The sequence below is a fragment of the Amblyraja radiata genome, chromosome 38 (genome assembly GCF_010909765.2).
Source record: "Amblyraja radiata isolate CabotCenter1 chromosome 38, sAmbRad1.1.pri, whole genome shotgun sequence".
In the NCBI taxonomy this organism is placed as follows: Eukaryota; Metazoa; Chordata; class Chondrichthyes; order Rajiformes; family Rajidae; genus Amblyraja; species Amblyraja radiata.
The window spans coordinates 818,693-827,647 of NC_045993.1; positions in this window are offsets into that span (position 1 = coordinate 818,693).

The window sequence follows — 8,955 nt, forward strand, 5'->3', positions numbered from 1 at the left end:
AGTGAGTGGACACTGCAAATGGCCGATGTTGGAAAATATGTGACTTCAAAATGGTTGTGGACTCCTGGTAGCGAGAGGCGATTGGAAAGGTGAAGTTGGTCGCTGGTCTACAGCGGTGTGACGGGACGCTTTGCAAATGGTCGAGGAATGGCCGACAAACGCAATGGCCTCGCCTTGAAGACCACTTTTCGTTGGAAATGGACCCAGAATTTAAAGACGCCAGTCTTGTCCCTTCCACCGATAGTGGCTGCTGTACATTTGTGTTCCCTCATCCACACCACACACCCCCCTCCCACCCAAAAAAAAAGAACCTTTCGAAAAAACAGGAGGAACACTAAATGGAGCCGCTAAAACCTAGCGCTTGCTTCAAGAGAGAAGAACTGGGTGTTCTGGTCGCGAGGTTTGACCGATGTGATATATGTCGGGGACGGGATGGAGATGGCTGGGAGATGGGAGGGAGATTAAACCCCTACCCCCCCCACCCTACCCCTAGGAAAAGAACTCTTGTGGGAGAGGCTCTGAGCTTTTTAAAACCAATTCTCTGAGGGTCTGATTGAGCAACTGCAACATATTACAGACCGATAATTTTTCTCAGATTTTAATCAAATATTTCCACTCCCACCCTCTTTGTCCTTTTAACAAAAATAATTAACTATTTTAAAAACGCAAAAAAAAAACGCACACACACACACACAACCCCACCACCAACCTAACGTGGGCAGAATATAATTTAATCGTTTTATGTTATTTAAAAATATCTTGCAGATTTCCGTGTCATCCTTCCAGTAAAATGTAAGTTTTACACAAAAAAATAAATAAATTAGGATCTGTCCTTTATCAGATGCTGAGCTGTTGTGACGGTTTTTAAAAGCAATTGGCAACTTGCTACATCTCCCTTGTATATATTGTATAGAGCAAAAAGTCCATGTACTATATTGTATTTGAGAGAGCTAACAAATACTTAACAGAGAAAAAAAAAACACACAGAAGGTTGCTTAGTTGTGCTGTTCAGTCTGACTGGACTTTATTAGTACTTGGTTTATATAATATGTTCTGAGAATTGTCAAGTGTCCTATTTTATTCCAAAAAAAAAATAGAGGCAGGTTACGACAAAAATGGTGCGATGCGTCTCCGGGGGGTGGGGGAGGGGGGGAGGGTGGCGGTGTGGGGTAGTTATGTAGTGGTCACTCTCTGATTCCCCCCCCCCCCTTCCTTATCCACCTCCTCACTTCATCACCTACACAGGGGGGATTCCCCACCACCATCCACGCCGGTTATAACAATAATACTTGCTCCTCCTGGTCAAACTGCCTGTAGTATCGAGTGTTGTGTGTGTGTGTGTCAAGGGCTGTCTATTTTTTTGTGTGTGCATGCATGTTGAGGGTGGTCTGTGTGTGCATGTGTTGAGTGTGTGTAGTGTCATGTGTGTGGAGTGTATGTATGTGTGTCGAGCGTTGTGTGTGTGGGGGGGAGTGACGGGGAGTGTGTCTGGTGTGGGTGTTGTGTGTGTGTGGAGTGTGTGTTGTGTGTGTCAAGTGTGTGTGTGTGTGTCTGTGGTGTCTGTCTGTGTGTCTATATGTGTGTGTCTGTCTGTGTCTATGTGTGTGTCTATGTGTCTGTCTATATGTGTGTGTCTGTCTGTCTGTCTATCTATGTGTGTGTGTGTGTCTGTGTGTGTGTGTGAGTGTGAAGTTGATCAGGTTTTTAAAGACTTTTTAACTCCAAGCGGGGTGGGCGGAGAGTGGGGGAGAGGAGGGGAAGAGAGGGGAAGGGGAGGGGAGGAGAGGAGAGCAGAGGGGAGGGGATGACAGGGCAGGGGAGGGGAGGGAGGAGGATGAGACTCATGTCATGGAGACAGGATGGTGTGAGCAGCCATTTTGTAGGCCTGGGCCTTTGTGGTTTGGGGATGGACATTGGGCATCAGTCGTAATCTGCCTGCAGAGATGCAATGGCTTCATCTCTCACTCTCTTTATGTAATACTTATTATCGACCTTTTTTAATGATGTGTTCTAACTGTACAATGTTATGGCCTGAAAGGTATCGTTACCGTTTTTGATTTGTGTTCTTGTATTGATGTTACATATATTATATATTTTTAATTGTTTAACAATGTCCTGCAAATATTTTTCTTTTCCTATTTTTCCCCCCCTCCCCCCCCCCCGCCCACCGAACCCACCCCCCCCTCGCAAAATGTACAACTTGCATTGTATACTGTGTCCACAGAATGAAAGGCAAACACATTCTTCCTCTGTATTTTGTTCTTTTCTAAAAAAAATAGTTTGACCTCTTTCGTGTTTTAAATGCCGAATAATTGCTGTGCTGCCTATCGTATATTTTGTTGATCATTTTTTTTGTTGGTGTGTCGGTGTGTGTGTGTGTCTCTCTCTGTGGTGCCCCCTGGTGGGCAGGTAGTGTTCCTATCCACACTGATACAGGTAGGACTCCATCACAAGCTCTGCGTCAGGGTCTGGGGACACCACCCATGGCGCAGCGGGTAGGGCTGCTGCCTCACAGTGCCACAGACCCGGGTTCCATCCTGTACAGAGGTTCTCCCCCTGACCCGTGTGGGTTTTCTCCGGGTGCTCCGGTTTCCTTCCACACTCCAGGTTTATAGGTTATTTGGCTTCTGTAAATTGTAAATTGTCCCTAGTGTGTGCAGGATAGTGCTAGTGTGTGAGGATCGCAGGTCGGCACGGACTCGTTGGGCCGAAGGGCCTGTTTCCGCGCTGTATCTCTGAACTAATGTAAAACTAATATCCTTTAAACTTCTGCCCTCTAGTCTTTGACATTTCTGGATCCAACTGTCTATCCTATATACGGCTCCCGTTATTTTGTATAATTCAATCAGGTCTTCCCAGTCAACCCACAACGTATCAGAGAAAACAGTCCAAGTCTCTCCTGAAGAAGGGTCTCGACCCGAAACGTCACCTATCCATGTTCTCCACAGATGCTGCCTGACCCGCTGAGTTACTCCAGCACTCTGTGAAACGTCACCTATCCATGTTCTCCACAGATGCTGCCTGACCCGCTGAGTTACTCCAGCACTCTGTGAAACGTCACCTATCCACGTTCTCCACAGATGCTGCCTGACCCGCTGAGTTACTCCAGCACTCTGTGAAACGTTACCTATCCATGTTCTCCACAGATGCTGCCTGACCCGCTGAGTTACTCCAGCACTCTGTGAAATGTCACCTATCCATGTTCTCTACAGATGCTGCCTGACCCGCTGAGTTACTCCAGCACTCTGTGAAACGTCACCTATCCATGTTCTCCACAGATGCTGCCTGACCCGCTGAGTTACTCCAGCACTCTGTGAAATGTCACCTATCTATGTTCTCCACAGATGCTGCCTGACCCGCTGAGTTACTCCAGCACTCTGTGAAACGTCACCTATCCATGTTCTCCACAGATGCTGCCTGACCCGCTGAGTTACTCCAGCACTCTGTGAAACGTCACCTATCTATGTTCTCCACAGATGCTGCCTGACCCGCTGAGTTATTCCAGCATCTCAGACTCTCCTTACAGCTAATTGCCTCTAATCCAGGCGATATCCTGGTTAATTTCTTCTGCATCCTCTCAACGTCCAATTTAGAAGGAAACATAAAGAACTGCAGACATTGGAATCTTGAGCAAAATGCAAAGTGCTGGAGTAACTCAGCGGGTCAGGCAGCATCTGTGGAGGGGATGTAAGGACCTTCCTTTAGGCTGCAGTGCAATGCCTGGAGTGCGATGGGAATCCACCGGTTTCACACTCACCTGGTTGGACACAGCAGTCTGCAAGGAGGTCGAGCAGTTTAACTGAAAGATACAGCACAGAAAGAGGTCCTTCGGCCCACTGGGTCCATGCCGACCACCAATCACTCACACACACACACACACACTAACACTACACACACTAGTGGCAATTTGGTGTTCCATAGTTGAGCTAGGATTATGGTTGTGTGCACCAGTTCATGAACCTTTAGTTTAGTTGTGAAATACTGCATGGAAACAGGCCCTTCGGCCCACCGAGTCGCACCAACCAGCGATCCCCGCACATTAACGCCACCCTACACACACTAGGGACAATTCTTTTACAATTAAACCAAGCCAATTAACCTACAAACCTGTACGCCTTTAGAGTGTGGGAGGAAACTGAAGATCTTGGAGAAAACCCGAGAACATGCAAACTCCGTACAGACAGCACCAGTGGTCGGGATGGAGCCCAGGTCTCTGGCGCTGTGAGGCAGCAACGCTAACCGCTATGCCACCATGCCGCCCTTGTATATTTAAATCATGGGAGATTGCCGAAGGCTGATCTGGGTTGCCCTGCTTGAGTTACAAAAGACTAGTCTGCAGATGCAACACATAATTAGGAAAGCTAACGAGATGTTATGATACATTATGAGGGGGATTGAATACTTCAATTAGACTGGGTGTGGGTGAGATCACATTGGGTGTACTGTGCAGTATCAATGTCCTTGGGCAAGTAAGGACAGATATTGGAAGACAGGGATTTATTAAACTCTTATCTGGAAATGAGGACAGGTTGGAATTTAGAAGACTGAGAGGAGACTTGGTTGAGGACACAAGTGGACTGGATGTGTTGCTGGATACAGAATGTATTCAGCAACACGACCTGTCTGGTTGGAAATCTTCAACCAAGTGTTTACAGTGCAACCATGATGCTGGAAGGGCCAGCTTGGTCAACCCCAATCCAAGTCAAGTCAAGTCAACTTTATTTGTTACATACACATACAAGATGTACAGTGAAATGAAAGTGACAATGCCTGCGGGATCATGCAAAAATTACAGAACAGAACCAGTATTTACATTTTTTTAAAAGACACAACAGTAGTTACTCCCTGGTGAGATAAGTGTTTACAGTCCTGACGGCATGTGGGAATAAACACCGTCTCGTCCTCTCTGTTTTCACAGCGTGACAGCGGAGGCGCTTGCCTGACCGTAGCTGCTGGAACAGTCTGTTGCTGGGGTGGTAGGGGTCCTTCATGATCTTGTTGGCATCCATAAACCAGAGGAACGGCCATCACACCAGGCTGGAGCCCGCACAGGCCACAGTGGCTCAGGAAGGTGGATGTGGACAGGAGGCCTCCTCTTGCAGGAAGGATTTAGAATTGGGTTAGGGTCGTGTCCTAACATCGCCTCCCCTCTGGTGGTCCTGAGTCTTTAGAGCTCTGTCTCCCACTGTCTTTGGGAAAGCGAATCACTCAATGAGGTGGCTGTATTCTTGATAAGGAGGGATGGTTATTTACTTTAGTACGGGGAGATTTGAATGTGGAGTTGATCAGCGATGCTCTTCTGAGGGGGGGGGGGCGGGGGACACCTCATAAATAGACGGCACCTCCCGCAGCAGGACTCGGATGAGGATAGACTTTTTCACCCAGTTGTGAATCTGGAATTCTCTGTCACAGAAGGCAGTGGAGGCCAATTCACTGGATGTTTTCAAGAGAGAGTTAGATTTAGCTCTTGGGGCTAAATGAATCAAGGGATATGGAGAGAAGGCAGGAACGGGGTACTGATTTTAGATGATCAGCCATGATCATATTGAATGGCAGTGCCGGCTCGAAGGGCTGAATGGCCTAATCCTGGCACCTATTGTCTAAGTTTCAGCACAACCTTGGATTGTGTGTCCCCCAGTGCTTTGTGGTTCCGTAGTCGGAGCTGCAGTCTGCCCCGGCAAACAAGCTCATGCCCCCACTGTGAACATCAGTGGTGACACTGGACAGAGTCTGAAGACGGGTTTCGACCCAAAAAGTCACCCATTCCTTCTCTCCAGAGATGTCCCGCTCAGTTACTCCAGCATTTTGTGTCAATCTTCGGTGTAAACCAGCATCTGCAGTTCCTTCCTGCACTGTGCAACGAACGCCCTTGCAAGTCTGAAGAAGGGTTTCGGCCCGAAACGTCTCCTATTTCCTTCGCTCCATAGATGCTGCTGCACCCGCTGAGTTTCCCCAGCAATTTTGTGTACCTTCGATATTCCAGCATCTGCAGTTCCCTTTTGAACGCCCTTGCAAGTTGACTGGTTGCAAGGTGCAACCACGATACAAGATAACCAACCACGCTGGGTCTACATATTGCAGGCAGCTATGACCAAATGAGCACTGCACTATCCACACACGTGTGAAGCTGGAGGATTCCCATCGCACTCCAATATACATCGAAACCTGGAGATACAAGGAACTGCAGACACTGGACTCCAGCGTAAAACATGACCGGTTATTTATTTGCAAGCTGGTGGACAAGCGGAAAGAACAGCAGGTAACCGTGGCCGGCAATGGCAGTGAGGCCACAGCAATAGGATCGTTGTCCACCACTGTGCTGTACGTGTTAAACTGTGGAGTGAATGACACAGATGATGTCAGAGAAGGGAGCCAGTCAGTTAATTGATCAATGCTGGCTGTTGGAGAAATGTCATCTATCCCATTGATTTCCCTGCCATCTACTATCTATTGCCCAGTAATCCACCCTATCCATTCTTGCAGCTGCATGAACGCTGGATAAGTTATAGTCATGAATTAACCCAGGAATCAGGACCTTTTGCAGATGTAGGAAGATAGTGCAGTACCCCTCCTTACCCCTCCTCCACACTGCTTCCTCTCCCAGTTTGACCTGGTCACCCCTATTGAAATCTCCAAACTCATCAGCTCTTCCAAACCCACCACCTGCTCCCTCGACCCTCTCCCCACTCCCCTGTTGAAGTCCTGCCTCCCCGTACTCTGCCCCTACCTCACTAATCTCTTCAACTCCTCATTGTCCCAAGGAATTGTCCCCTCCGCTTTCAAAACTGCTGCCGTTACACCAATCTTAAAGAAACCTGGTCTTGATCCCTCCTCTCTCATTAACTACCGCCCAATCTCAAACCTCCCCTTCCTTTCAAAAACCCTGGAGCGTATCGTTGCGTCACAACTTCATTCCCACCTCCTTGCGTATAACCTACTTGAACCCCTCCAATCTGGCTTTCGCCCCCTCCATAGCACAGAAACTGCTCTCCTCAAAGTCCTCAACGACCTCCTCACCTCTGCTGACACTGGTTCCCTGAACATCCTCATCCTCCTCGACCTGAGCGCAGCCTTCGATACAGTGAACCATAACATCCTGCTCACCAGACTCAAGGACCTCGGCATTGAAGGCTCTGCACTCAGCTGGCTCCGTTCCTACCTTTCCAACAGATCCCACTTCATCTCTCTCCACAACCACACCTCTGCTACAGCCGCAGTCACTCAAGGCGTTCCCCAAGGCTCCGTACTCGGCCCCCTCCTCTTCATCATCTACATCCTCCCCCTTGGTCAGATACTCCGCCACTTCAATCTGGACTTCCACTGTTACGCTGATGACACCCAGATTTACCTTGGCACCAAATCCCCCCACAACCCCCCCCTCTCCCATATCAACTCCTGTTTGTCAGCAATAAAAACCTGGATGCAACATAATTTCCTCAAACTCAACAGCGATAAGACAGAATTTCTCCTCATAGGCTCCAAAGCCACACTTAGCAAAATCAATAACCCCACTCTCACCATCGACGGCACCACTGTCTCCCCATCTCCCCAGGCCCGCAACCTTGGCGTGATCTTTGATTCCACCCTCTCCCTTGAGCCTCACATCCGCCATGTCATTAAAACCTCCTTCTTTCATCTCCGCAACATCGCCAAACTCAGACCCTCTCTCACACCGCCTGCTGCTGAAAGACTCATCCATGCCTTCATCTCCTCCCGACTGGACTATTGCAACTCACTTCTCCTTGGCATCAGCTCCACCTACATCAACCGACTCCAACTGGTCCAGAACGCAGCCGCCCGACTCATCACCCACACCAAATCCTGGCATCACATCACTCCAGTCCTCAAAAAACTTCACTGGCTTCCCGTCTCCCACCGGATCACCTACAAAATCCTGGTCCTCACCTACAAAGCCCTCCACCATCTGGCCCCCACATATCTCATTGACCTCCTCTCCCCCTACCAACCCTCACGGTCCCTCAGATCCACATCAGCCGGTCTCCTCTCCATCCACAAGTCCAACCTCCGCAGTTTTGGGGACAGAGCCTTCTCCAGGGCAGCTCCCAGGCTCTGGAACTCCCTCCCCCAACTGATCCGCAATTCCGTGTCCCTCCCCATCTTCCAGTCCCGCCTCAAGACCCATCTCTTCACCTCTGCCTATCCTTAGCCCCACGTCCCCGTCCCTTTTCATCTGTGCATTAATTGCCTCATGCTGTGTTTTGTATTGAATTCTGTCTTTACTTTGTGTACTAGTCATGTCTCTACTATTTATTTCATTCCCCTTACATGTTTTTCCTATACATGCTCAATTTTTGTAAGGTGTCCTTGAGACTCTTGAAAGGCGCCCATAAATAAAATGTATTATTATTATTATTACCCGGGGGAAGCAAACAGGACAGGAGCATCCAAGTTCAAAATGGGAGCTTGAAACAACACGGCCAGCTCCAGCTCCAGCTCCACTGTGCTACCCGTTCTGTTCTAATAGCGAATGTAAGGCTAAACCTACCCAGTTGCTTCACATGTAACCGTTGTACCATCCCAGAAAGCAGACCACACTAAACCTTCATTTCACTCCCTGCATGACCTTTCTTGTTCAAACAAGTAGGCTAAATCTGGACACAAAGCTCCCGATGGCGTCTCACTAAGATATGTTTTGCATTAAAAGCCAACGGAATTTCTAATCCAGCATTTTTTTTGAAAATCAATGAAATCTGAAATAGAAACAGAAAACTGGAAACACTCGGAGCCAACGGTTCAACTCACACCTGGAAAGAGAAAAGGGGAGGAACGTATCGTGGCTAAACGACTGAAATGAAAACGTTCAAGTTCAAGTGAGTTTATTGTCATGTGTCCCTGTATACGACAATGAAATTCTTGCTTTGCTTAAGCACACAGAAAATAGTAGGCATTTACTACAAAACAGATAAACGTGTCCATATACCATGATATAAATAT